General features: G+C 45.7%; 1 long non-coding RNA gene across 1 annotated transcript in view; it reads left to right on the top strand.

The window, feature by feature from the left end:
* Window positions 1-3,797, top strand: part of LOC109507322 (uncharacterized) — a 6,362-nt gene extending 2,565 nt beyond the window's left edge. The window contains exons 2-3 of the long non-coding RNA XR_002166445.1: window positions 76-78; window positions 3,784-3,797. This is a non-coding gene — a long non-coding RNA (uncharacterized LOC109507322). The remainder of the gene's footprint in view (window positions 1-75; window positions 79-3,783) is intronic.
* The last annotated feature ends 9,163 nt before the right edge of the window (window positions 3,798-12,960 follow it).

Genomic DNA, 12,960 nt, shown 5'->3' with positions numbered 1-12,960 from the left:
GAGTAAGCATGGAGAGCATTTTCTCACTTGTTTTCTCTCTTTTTCTTTTTACTGTCCTTGGTTAGCACCACCTAGGGTGTAGTTTTCAAAAAAAAAAAAAAAAAAAAAAAAAACATGGACGTCCTGCTTCACCTTTCTTTTGTTCCCAGGGATGGGAAGTGGTGTGTGAAAGGAGTGTAATTAATGGACCTACAAATCGCTGCGGTTGGGTTGAATGACAATCTATCTGTTGCGGGGCAGCAGCCTTTGTTACTGTGGCAACGGCGAGCTCCTGACAGGTGATGGTGTATTTTTTTAAATGCTAATGAAGCACAGCGCCTCGCCGGTTCGCACCGTAGGGGCCAACGTGTTGGGCATCCTTCGGGGGTTGGGGATGGTGGTGCGACTTGGGGAAGAACGGGCAGGGGGGTATTAACGCTCTTGATCATCGACGAGGCCGGCAGCAGGTGTGAAGGTCGAGAAACTGCATCGGCTTGACTTCCCTGAGAGCCTCGCCGCCCGGGCTGCCAATTTCTAATTGATGCTTTAAATGAGGCAAATGAAGCGAGCGTGACGAACGGTGTCAAAACAAGTCGGAGGGTTGCATGGAGGAGCTCAGTGCCGAGACAGAGATCAGAAGCGTGATCAGGTTACCAGGGAGCAAATTTCAGGTGCGCAGCCAGCAAGACCAAATCTGACTGAGCTCGCTCACAGGGTGCGAAGTTTCACAAATCGGCGACAGTTGACCACTGGTTTTGTGCCGATTAAAATTTTTTATTTGAATCGCACCATTGCAAGTGTAACAGCCAATCAAAACGCACATGAGCATTCACAATTTTTTTACCCTGGTGCCAAGCCCTACTAATACAATTTATACAGAATACATATAGTATGTGTTTACAACAATACTTAACTCACAGGACGTTTTTCTAGATGTGACATATTGTACGACCATGAATTCCCTTCTGTGAAATTCCACCCTTCGTCCATCCATGTTGTAATCGGCTTGTCTTCATGAGGGTCGCGGGCGTGCTGGAGCCTATCCCAGCTGTCTCGGGACAGTAGGCGGGGTACACCCTCAACTGGTTGCCAGCCAATCGCAGGGCACACACAGACAAACAACCATTCGTGCTCACACTCACACAGTCAAAAAAAAAACCCAAAAAACCCTGTGCTTGTTTTTGGAATGTGGGAGGAAACCGGAGTACCTGGTGTAAACCTACACAGGCATGGGGAGAAAATGCAAACTCCGCACAGGAAGACCGTAATCGAACACTGCACCTCTGCACTGTGAGGCGGCGGTCCTAACTCGTCGACCACCGTCACGTTATATTCGATGACGGATCACACGAACATCTCAAGTGACATGATTGATTCTTCAGCGCCATTGTCATTCATTTTTATATTCAGACCATTTCTAAGAGCATATCTGCGTCTCTCATCAATCAGTCAATCCAAGGGAGGCGCCATCTTTTTTCACCGTATGCTTATCTCCGTCCCTCAAAGATTGTCAAGTCTGCTGCTAATCCTCGAAATCTGCAGCCTGAGTCAAAACTCGACTCCAAACTCTCTGGTGAGCCACAAAGAGGCCCGGTCTGTATTGTCCTCCGTGGATGAGAAAATGCCACACCTGTGAGTTTTAATAATTTTGGTGAGTCAAAGGAGCCACGAAGCACTCCAACGGTCCACTCGTGCATTGATGAGGCACATTGTTTTGCTTTTTTTTTTTTTTCCCCTTCCAATCTGATACAGAAGCATCCCGCTTTGTCCGCTTATAATGTGCCTCTTTGCTGGCACAGTAATTGCGAGTGAATGCACTTCAGCACTGCTGCATTCCTGAGTACAAAAAAAAAAAAACTAGAGGAAATGGAGTTGATTAAAGAGCTTTGTTGACAGCTTGTGTCCGTGTTATTCATGGCCGGATATCAGCGCTCTTTATACCAATTGAGATAGATCCAGTGGATTGTAATGAGGGTCTTGTACAAGACAGTCTCTGGTTGAAATGCACAATTCCCATTTTGAACCTCACAGCAATTTTTGTGATGCCTCCTCTTGCCAGTTTGTCATAGCCCGTGGGGTCAATATAGCTTCCCCTTTTAAGTACCATGACCACCATCTGGAATGGAGGTGAACATTTGAAAAATAGGGCCCAAGACCCTTCTAAAGAACATTAGCGAAAATTGTTCTGCTCGGTTGTAGGGCTCCAGACTGCCCCTAAATGGCGGCATTTTGCCCTCACACATGTGCGACCATAAATTTGCGAAAATATTCGTTTTAATTCGTGAATACGCTTCGTTCCTGACAAACCCCTGCTCTACTCTTCTGCCTATCTGTCAGCAATATTGTGAAAATGAGTGGAAATGTGTCATATAACTTCCCTATAACCATCCTCGATCCCTTTACATATTGTCTTTCTGTCTGTGTTTCTCCAGCGTTTGTGTGTGAATATTGGTTATTTGAAGGAATGTCACTCCCAGAGGTTGATGCTAATTCCCATTAGCATGTCGATAGGATTTTATCAAAGACTTTAGCATTAGCGCTGACAATCTTTTTTTTTTTAAACAAATGATCTATCTACTGTAAGTATGCAACGTGTTTAACTGCCCGCCCCTAATAGAAGGGCATCATTGTATTAAGTAGTAACGGCGCACCAAAAGAAGCCATGGAAGTGCGGATCCGTGAGGGACAGGAGAGGAGAGTGGGGCGAAATTCGGCCAAGTCTGACACGGTTCAAATGCCCTCATCTAGTGTAGCGGTTCACACAGCTGACTTTGCACAGGCTCTCCATATAATGGATGGATGGTGTTTCAAAGTACCCGAGACGAGTGCAGATGTTTCTCCACCGTAATCGCCCTCCGACCACCCTGCCCAACTCCTCCCCATGCACTCGTACAACCTTTTACTGTTGATCAATCGCTACTGCGTGCCGTCTAGTAATCTACTCCCAGGCCTTTAATTACTGTCTGGAAGAATCGCGGGTTGAAGGTCCCACATTCCTCAGAGAACCTCATGTGTGTTCTCTGCACGCCTGGGTGGCCTTTCGCATGACGGGCCGGGATTCCGGTTCACCACCCCTGACCGACCTTGAACCCTTTTCCAAAGCTGGATCGCACTCCCTCGGGGAGCAACCATCAGCATCTCCAGGCGGTCTCCGGAGTGAGAGCAAAAGCTCTCTCGACTTACAGTGTAGTGAGGCGAAAGAATGATTTGATCCACTGCTCAATTTTCCAGTTTGCAAAAAAGGTTTGTTGAAATGAACAGTGATTTTTGATTACAGCAATCGATGTAATATTAAAAGGCGCTGATGGTGTAGTTGTGCATTCGCTTGACGTGTGACGTTGTGGATGTGGCTGTGAATGGCACTTTTGACTGACATTCTGTCGAACCCAGAATCAATCGATCACAAAAAAGAAAAAAAAATGGAGTGTACATTCCTAAAGTGAGCAAACTTACAAATTCAGCCGGGGATCAAATGTCCTCTTCTGGAAGTCTGACTCAGACTTTTGAAATGAGAGCCACAGTTCGCAAACCCTGAAGAGAGAGAGAGGAAAAAAAAAAAAACACCCAAGAAGGTGAAAACCCGTCTATCCTCAGGGGGCTCAAGCTCTACTCGCTGTGACAAGAGACGAGATTAGGCAGTTGCGAGGGACTCTTATCTAAGAGTTTGAATGATGTTTGCGCCGAGGTAAAAGCTTGCAATCTTTTACCTGGAAAAACTGCCAAAAGTCCGTCCTCCGCTCCTCCTGAGGTGAAAACCCTCACTTGTATTGCACTGCATTCCAAAAGTCGAAAGGACTTCTGGAGCTTTGTTTTTGTCTCGTCAAATTACCATTACATGGTTTTTAAACATAATTTCCCTAACAGCTAAAATATTTGCTCTAAAATATCCTCAAATCCACATGAGAAGTCATAGAGCAAGGCAAAAATGAAAATTTCTTTTTTCATAATGCTAATTTGCATGGAAATCGCCATTGACGTTGGTTTTTTTTTTCCTCTAAAGGATTTTAGCATGAAAATGCAAACCATTTACACCTAAGAGCCATCACGTGTAATTTTCACACAAAGGTGGAGCATCCGAACACACTTCAACTGAGGAAAAGCAGTGTCTTCATTGACACATCAACACCTGACTAAAAATGACTAACAGTCAGTCTGAATGGATAAGTGGTGTAACATTGACACTTAGCATAATGCTAACTTTACCCTCTCAGGGGCAGCGGTTACGACAGTGGACAGCTTATCAGGTTACAGGTTATCCTAATCGGTGCATGAAAGGCTTAAAAGGAAATGAGCGCCATGATATTATGTTGAGCATCGAGCACGACATGTTTTCGAGACACACGCCAAGCAAAAAGAGCCAAGAGTCCATTCAGACATAAGGCCCGTCTGGATGGACAAAAAAGTGCAGCAATGACAATTCACGTGAGTTAACTCAACATGGAAATGAGAATTCGCCCGACGTTAATTGAACATGAAATCATCTGTTAGATATTTTTCATGCATTTAAGCATTAAAAAAAAAAAGAACTATTTCAACAAACAACACATTGTACTTTCAGATTTACAAGTTTACAGTTGACAAAAGAAACAAATGACTGTTTTGGAGAGATGAATTAAATGAAAAAAAAAAAGGTGGGTCTGAAAAAGACAATAGGACAGCTGTAACCCCCTTGAAGGATAAAACCATTTTAAATCCTCCCCCATCTCACTAGCGCAGTAAGAAAACGTCCAAATCTTTCACTGGACGTAATTGTCCAACAATGCTAAATTCAAGCTCAAATCTCCTTGCTGCGAGGCACTCGCGCTCAACACAGCACTCCAGTGCTGCCCACTCCTACGAAACATGATTACATAAATCAGCTTATAGCCTCTCGTGTCACTGGAAGGCAATCCGTTCAGACAGGCTAATAAATTACAGCAAACAAACTTAGCCGTCCACTTGCGGTAATAGGGTTTGCTGTCTGTTGCCGCACATATCTGCGGGACTTTGTTATGCCTAATCATAAAATTCAACGGGCGGACATAATGTTGTTTTGGCGATAAGGCGGGCGAGGGGGTGGGTGGGGGGTGGGGTGGACGCGCCGGCCGATTTGAATATGCTTTCGACGGGATTTAGCGTCTGCGCCTGCAGCATTGTGACCGCCCGTCATTTTTTATTCGGTGTTTATTAAACGGGCAGAGTCACCGGCGCATCGGCGGCGCGCGGGCACGGGGAGACATATTGTTGAATACCGACGCGGCGAGCGGGCCGCTTATCACGGATGCTGTCTCGCACCATTAAGCAGGAGACGGGATACTGATGACTAAAGGAGAAAGGGAAGGGGGGGGGGGGGGGGGGTGGGGGGGGGGGGGGAGAGCGGGCGCGGGGTGCAGAAACATAAAATGCAAATGCTTACAATAACAAGGGGTGATGCACAATCCACTCCAGCGGGAAACCCGACCTGGCGATAAAGAAAACCAAAGGAGCCTTTGGACGGTTTCAGTGCAAGAGGCGTCACATTAAGACATGTTATCGTGCTGGATGTGCGGTACAGTATGCAGATAGATACGGCTGCTGAATTATTCACCGCGCACTCAAGGGAAGACGCTTGCTATTGATTGGGCCTGTTACACGTGTCATATGACCCCCGCGTTATCAAATGATCCGCACAGATTGCCTTTTCCCCCACCCTGCGCAGATTCGAAGCCCCTTTTCCACTGTGACTGGATCCAATATTGAGGACTAATCGAAAACCTCCTTTGACCTTCAAGTGTTCTTTACTTTTCAGCTCCATGCAGTCACGCTTTGGGAGGCTTTCGCGTGCACGGAACCATTTTTGGACCACGTGCACCATTGGTTGGCCTCATGTGACGTCACAGCCTGCGAATTGATAACATGCACAGGTAGCCACAGGTCTGGAACTATTTTTGGTCACCTAGGGCAAAAGTTCAAAATGTATCCCAAATGCAACGCTTTGAAAAGTTGTTTTTACCTTTTCATATACTGTACAGCCATATTGTTGCCATTTGCCTAAAAAAAACTACAAAAAACAACACAGTGCTACTGTTTATGACAATAGTTACTGGGAAAACTTGTCATCCAGGAAAAAAATAAGTTCAAGTCGCAGGCCTATGTCCAGATGGATTCGAGTTCTTTCCCAGGAATGGAACCATTTTTGGTAACATCAATGTCAGGGCTCGAAATGCACCCTCACTATCAGGCAGAATCTTGTTGGTAAGCGAGAAATGACTTCAGAGTGTGAAATTCATTGATAACGATACCTCGGTATGTCGTGAAAGTCTTGATTTTAACAGACGTACACGTTAGCGTCTTCTGGCTCCGACGCAATTACCAAGCGTCTGAGATGCAATTGTTTTGTGGCTTTTTATTCAGAATCATGCTGAAAAGCAATCTGGTTAGAGCACCAGCTGGTGCTGATGCATCATGATATGTCACATGACGCGTCGCCGCGCTGCATGCAGCTGGTGACAATAACTGAATTTGGATGTGAGGAAACAGCCGTCGATTAAGTGCGCGTGCTTCATCGGGACGGCGGGAAACGAAAAATCATTCTTGGAGAAGAGACTGCAAACTGCCTCTCTCTCATTTTGATTTGAATCTATAAATTCTGTTTACGTTTAATATTTTTCCATTGTTGTTTCAAGGGCCCATGCATGAAATGAAACAGGAAGTCGGCCATTTTGGTGAGAAGCAACCATTTTGGGGGCTAATTCCAGGCTTTGATGTCATGAGTTGAACTCCTTCCGGATAATTCATCCAAGTGAGCTCCAATTGATAACAGCTTTTCACGACAGAGGGGGTGTCGCAAGATTGCAAAGCGTTTTGCCTCTGCGGTCTAATGTGGGCGGCGAAGGCCATCAAAGTTTAATGATCATTTTGAGGATTGGCCGTGAAGAAGCGGCAAAAAAACAATTATCCCGGGAGCTAATTTCGCCGCGACAACAAAAGTGGGTGGATATCTCCGTCATAATAGAAGACATGAAAAAGTTCGAAGCACCGATACACGACATGAAGCAAATTTTGGTTGGAAGCAGCCATTTTGTAGTGAGTTACAGAGATTCGTTCAAATGAGCCCCAGTCACAACCTGGCATCCCAGAAAGATGGGCAAAGCCGTTGTTGCGAAAGCGCAGAGAGCGTGACCTCATATTTTTATGAGCATGTTGAGGATTTGTCATAAAAGAGGGGATGTGCGCACCTTGTAACCTGATAACATGATAAGCTGTCCACTGTCGTAACCGCTGTTCCCCAAAGGGTTTATTAGGGCCTTCACACCAGGGCCGGCTCTCATGGCATTGCCTTTTATTCAATTTTTTTTTTTTTCCAGATGAATTTTTTTGGTGGTCTCATCGAGCAAGAAAACGCACTCATTTTGGCAAATATATTTAACATGGCACTCACTGCGTTACGCCCTCTGTAAAAAAAATGACACCCACTAGCATTTCGGTCAGCTCCAGGGCAAATTCACACAAGAGAATTTTGTACAAACGAGCCCCAATGGACTGCGTGCAAACAGGTCTGCGACGTACTTCCAGTCTCGCCAGTGAGCAGCAAATTAGCCGATGAGCTATTTGCCGATTGCTCGTCAGATGCAAGTATTCCATCGGAAGCGCGCGACCTTGCCAGTGTTCTTTGAGCCAAGGCTGTTTTGTTTTGCCTTCGCCGTCCAAATTGAGCACAGCTCGGCGTCCAAGGTTCGATGTGTCACGCCGTGAAAGAGGCGCGTGCGACGGACGACCCCTTCGTCCCAGCTCGTAGCTTTAATTCTTCCCGCTATTATAATCACGCTGAGACTTCTTGGCTCACACGGATTGCGGCATGTGGCGACTCCACTTCCATCTGTTAACGTAGCGTAGGAAGATAGCGGCCCTGTACTTTCATGACCTCTTCCATGACTTCCTCGTGCTGAGAAAGCCTCTGTTGTAGACGGTGTATACTGTAGCAGAGGCCTCCTGGCATTTATTACCCAATCAATACCCAACTTAATGTAATTTAGTGGGAAGTGGTGAACTCTTTTACTTTTACTCCCCCCCGCCCCCCTTTTCCTCCTCCGCCTCCACCCCTCTTCGCCGGGTAAAAGGGCCTCTCTCATTGCTCCATTCTTTTCCCGCTGAAGACAGATACAATGTTCTCCGAGCAGCCTCCGTGACTGTTCTCACGCTTTCCCGTCCTTCAGCGCCGTAACGAGTGGAAGCCGCGTGGCTCCCGGCCAGCAGTCGTTCTCTCACTTTGCCAAAGTGAAAAAGCTTTTCCCCCAAACTTTTTAAACAACCGCTGGTCTCCGCCGGCCTTGACATGATCAGAAGTATTGACCTGAAGGAATATCCTTACAGCACATCCATTCATTCCCTGTTCCGCTTATCCTCACGAGGGTCGCGGGTTGAGCTGGAACAGTGACACTGGCGGAGAAAAAAAAAATGGGGAAAATGTTCTCTTTTACAGGCAGCATGAAAGGGGCTCAAGACAAATTTCCCTACAGGGACAAACAATAAAGTCGATCCTGTCGTAACCTACGTGGTTGTTTTTGTACAAAAGTACAAAACGTTTGTGGCTCGGTGCGAACTCGGCGGTGCGCGGGGAGTCGTATTTAAACAAAGCACTAAACGCAGGTGGTCACAACTTTGTGTAGTCTGGCGGCGCAACAGCTCACTCTCCACCCACGGCTATTTGTAAAAATAAAAATAGGCAGTTGAGATTCTTTTTTACAGCGGGGGGAAAAAAAAAGAGCCTGAACACCATCTATTGGCCTGCGGTGGCTTATTTTCCACACTTGAGCCAAGTTTTTTGAGATCACAGAGCACTTTGATTGGGGCTGATTTTGATCCCAACTGCGTTTAGTGGCGGTTGATTGCGGCTGAAATGAGCACTACATTTGTACAAAAATACATCACACTGTCGGGCAAATTGCGTCTTGTGTTGTCACGCAATCAGAGGCCGAGCCTGATTGCGTGAGAGCCGGCCAGCGGGCTCGTGTGAGAGCCGGCCAGCGAGGTTGAAGCCGTCCAACGAGCAAATTAACACACTGGGTTCTTACGAGGTTTGTTGCGTCATTCGACACCAGCACGTGTTGAGCAATTTATGGATTTATTTGTTGTCACTTTAGTTTTCATTCAGTAGTCTGAAATTGTATTCGCGAAATAGCTACATTATTAACAACAAAATAAAACATTAAAAAAAAAACAATTTTTTTTTTTTTAACCCTTTCAGGGACAGCGGGTTACCACTGTCCCTGAAAGTGGACAGTTGACCATGTTATAAGGTTACAGGGCGCATGAAAGGGTTAAAGACCTAATGTGCATGAATCTTTTTGACGCAGTTTTTGTGTCAGGCACTGTAATTATTTGTTGAATACATAAATACCCCCCTTGATAATAAAACTCATCAGCGAGTTTTGCCAGGTGTGTGCCGACTGCTCACATGAGTTTGACTGCGATTGGTTAATTCTGAATACAGCCAAATCCCGGTTTCAGAGGGGGGCTACACTTGTGCAACCACATGATCTCATTTCTCTATTTCTACTTTCACTCTTCAAAAAAAATGTATAAAAAAAAAATCATCAATTGAAGTGTTCAGTTTGCAGGCAACATTTATGGTGATTTTTTTTTTTTTCCTTTTTTAATCTTATCTGTTTTTTTTGGGGTGGGGGTTTTTTTCCTTTTTAATCTTATCTGTTTTTTTTTGGGTGGGGGGGTCACAAAAACGAGGCAGTTGAACAGGTAGGTTTAGACTTTTCGTATCCATTGTATAACTCCACAGACAACACAGACACACCCTGTGGCGTGCTGACTCACACAGACGATCAAAGTCGCTCTGTCGTCGAGCCCGACAAAGAGACAGAAATAAAAGCGAGAAGAACTCTCGTAAAACAGCTTTGGACAGAAAGCGTTTGCGCGGGGGCGGTGTGTTCAAGCATCCGTATCAAAACACTGCACGGATAAAGAGCGCAGGCATCGGGCGACCCGCGTTAATACGCAAACATCTGCTCGCTCGCCATCCCCTGCCTGCACTTTTTCAGCATATGCGAGGGAACGGCGATGCTCAGGTGGCACTTGTGCCTCGCTAAATGCTCACCAGCTGTTGAACAGCCATCCTCCCTCCTTCCCCCTCCCGTAAGGAGAACGTCATGTTGCACTGCATCTTCAGACAACAGTTAGCGCGCTCTCCCGCTCATGCTTGTTTGTCATGCCGAGGATAACGACGAGCACGCTTGAGTGTTGTCAGGCAAGTGTTCCAATACTAATGCTGAATAACATCACGGTTTGGCTTGTTTTGTCAGCATTTTGAGCAAAGTGAGGTGGATTAATGATGAAAACAATCATCAAAAGGCCGGCAGCGTCCGATGTAGAAAGGTAAACAAAAAAAAAAATGAACGTATTAAAAAAAAAAACCAGAAAAAACAACAGGTTTTATCTCTGCAGGGATCTTTTTCCAACCTGCTGGCAGACACAGATAACAACAACGCTGCGCTGCTTTTAGCACGTGTAGTATTTTGTTCAGACCATCGCTTCTGGCGATATTGGAATGATCCCGAAGATTTTTGCTTTTGTTTGTGTTGGGTGTCTATTAATCATTTGGAGGCACAACGGAACCAAAAAAAATAAATAAATAAACCCCAAAACAAAAAAAATGTATCCTTTTCAAGGCTTGGGACCAGGTTGCAGGAAAAAAAAAAGTTGGGTTGTATCTCCATCTACCCAAGGTTCACCTCTTCCCAAGTGACGGCGTTATTGATGAAATGGAGAGCGATTGAGGAAGAAAGAAAGCCAAAGGAAGTGAAAGCGCTTTGTGGCGTCCTCTTTGTCCGTATGTCGAAAGGAGCACAAAAGAGCCTTCTACTGGCAGGGCCAAAAGCGACAAGCTCGTCTTTTCCAGCGAGGAAGAAAGAAAAAAAAAAAGTCGATATTTTGTGTGGCTTCATTCGCCCCTTTGGAGAGCTTTGTTTACGCTGGAAATTCCGCACCAGTTCCACCAATCACACTCGTGGACAAAACTATTGGGGTCATATCCCTTGATCAATCAATCAATCAATCAGTCAACCTCGATTGGAAACAAGTGGGGCCAACAACGCTTATTGGGACGTCCTCCAGGGTGGATGAGTGCCCGAGTCAACGAGGTCGAGACATGGATTTGGTTGCTGTTGGATAAACATCTTACTGATTGGTGTTCTAACGTCTCCGTTACTGGAACCATCATGTGACTGCTACACAATTAACACGATTTAATTTGGAGTGTTGCTTTCCTCAAGTGGGGGCACGGTGGACAACTTGTTAGCGTGCCCGCCTCATATTGCAGAGGTGCAGGGTTCGATTCCGGCTCCGGCCTTACTGTGTGGAGTTTGCATGTTCTCCCCGTGCCTTTGTGGATTTTCTCCGGGTACTCAAGGGTTTCCTCCCACATTCCAAAAACATACATGACAAGTTAATGGGGACACTCTGAATTGTCGCTAGCACGCCTGCGACCCTCATGAGGATAAGCGGATTAGAAAATGGATGGATGGATGGATGCTTTCCTCGAGTCATTTTTCTAACAGTGTCGGAACAAAACAGAAAAAAACAATGGCTGTGTCAAAAAAAATAAAATAAAATATGGGAACATATCCATTCTTCCATCCATTTTCTGATCCGCTTTATCCCCACAAGAGTGTCCCACTAACGTGCCATGCATGCTTTTGGAATGTGGGAGGAAACCGGAGTACCCGGAGAAAACCCACGCAGGCACGGGGAGAACATGCAAACTCCACACAGGAAGGCTGAAGCCCGGAGCGAACCCACGACCTCTGCACTGTGAGGTCGACGCTCTCACCACTGGACCACCAGGCCACCGGAACATATCCATATTCTCATTTCATTTTTACAGTGATTATTTGAGATTTTTATTTGAGATTGTATAACAGTCAAACCGGCACTTACGGTATCCGGATGTGCTGCAGTGGCCTATGGCTATTGTGTATCGGGGGAAATATAGTAACCTATAAAACCAGCGTGTTATCAATTTCATGCCAGCATCCATGCAGCACAGCAGTGGCAAGACGATAAATGCATATAATTGATCCCCCAGCATCCCCTGCATTGATTGACTTTGTCAGAACCAGACTTTGCAGCCCATAGCTCGACGATGTTCAAAAGCGCTTCGCAATATCGCCGCACGTGTGGGAAAAACGCCAGAGACGGATTGCTTGGTCGTCACCGCGATTCTTTACAGCCGTGATGTGTGAGCATGATTAATATTCGGGAGAGGACAGGAACTCGTGTCCTCTCGCTGACCTGCCACTTTTTGCCGCCTTGTAATTGCAACATTCCCCCGAAGGAGGTACAAGAGCCACCCTGGGAGTTTCCCCACCCGCCGCTGATCAAAAACCAGAAAAACTTAACCCTAATTACACTCTGGTAAGCTATGGTTTGCATTGATTGTGGGGTAGAGTTCACCCAAAATGCTGTTTTTAGGCTGAGAAGAACAGATGGTCCCAATAAGAGGTTGACGGCGCTCGAGCAGCAGCAGCAGCAGGAACAGATTTGCGATGCGGTGGGTGCAGTGGCGTAGGCAAAGAACAGGTTCACTGGGATTTTTTTTCCTGGTCACTTGGCCACTTGTTGCGAGGCTGAATTCGTAAGGCTGAATCATAACTGCGCCATGAAGGGAATGGAAAAAATTGGCGTTGGCTCAAGCAGCAGCAGCAGCCAGAACCTCATATTCAAAAGTGGCGACGAGTTGTCACATTTGAGCAGATTTCAAGCCTGCTTGTCTCTTGGAAAAATGGTCCTGAGTTTAAAAAACTAAATTTTTTCTTTATTGCTGTACGTTCAGACAGAAGAAGGAAGGTCAAACATAATTTGGGAATTGTACTTTGCTTTATGGCACGATATTTAAAGGCCTTTTTTTTATTATCGTGCACTCAAAAGCTCCTCTCTATGTATTACAAAAAAAAAAAAAACTATATAGGAACAATAATACAAACAAATATTGACCACATGTAAACATAATAA

Source organism: Hippocampus comes, unplaced genomic scaffold (genome assembly GCF_001891065.2).
Source record: "Hippocampus comes isolate QL1 unplaced genomic scaffold, H_comes_QL1_v1.1 scaffold105, whole genome shotgun sequence".
NCBI lineage: Eukaryota > Metazoa > Chordata > Actinopteri > Syngnathiformes > Syngnathidae > Hippocampus > Hippocampus comes.
This window is presented reverse-complemented; position numbering and strand designations above follow the sequence as displayed.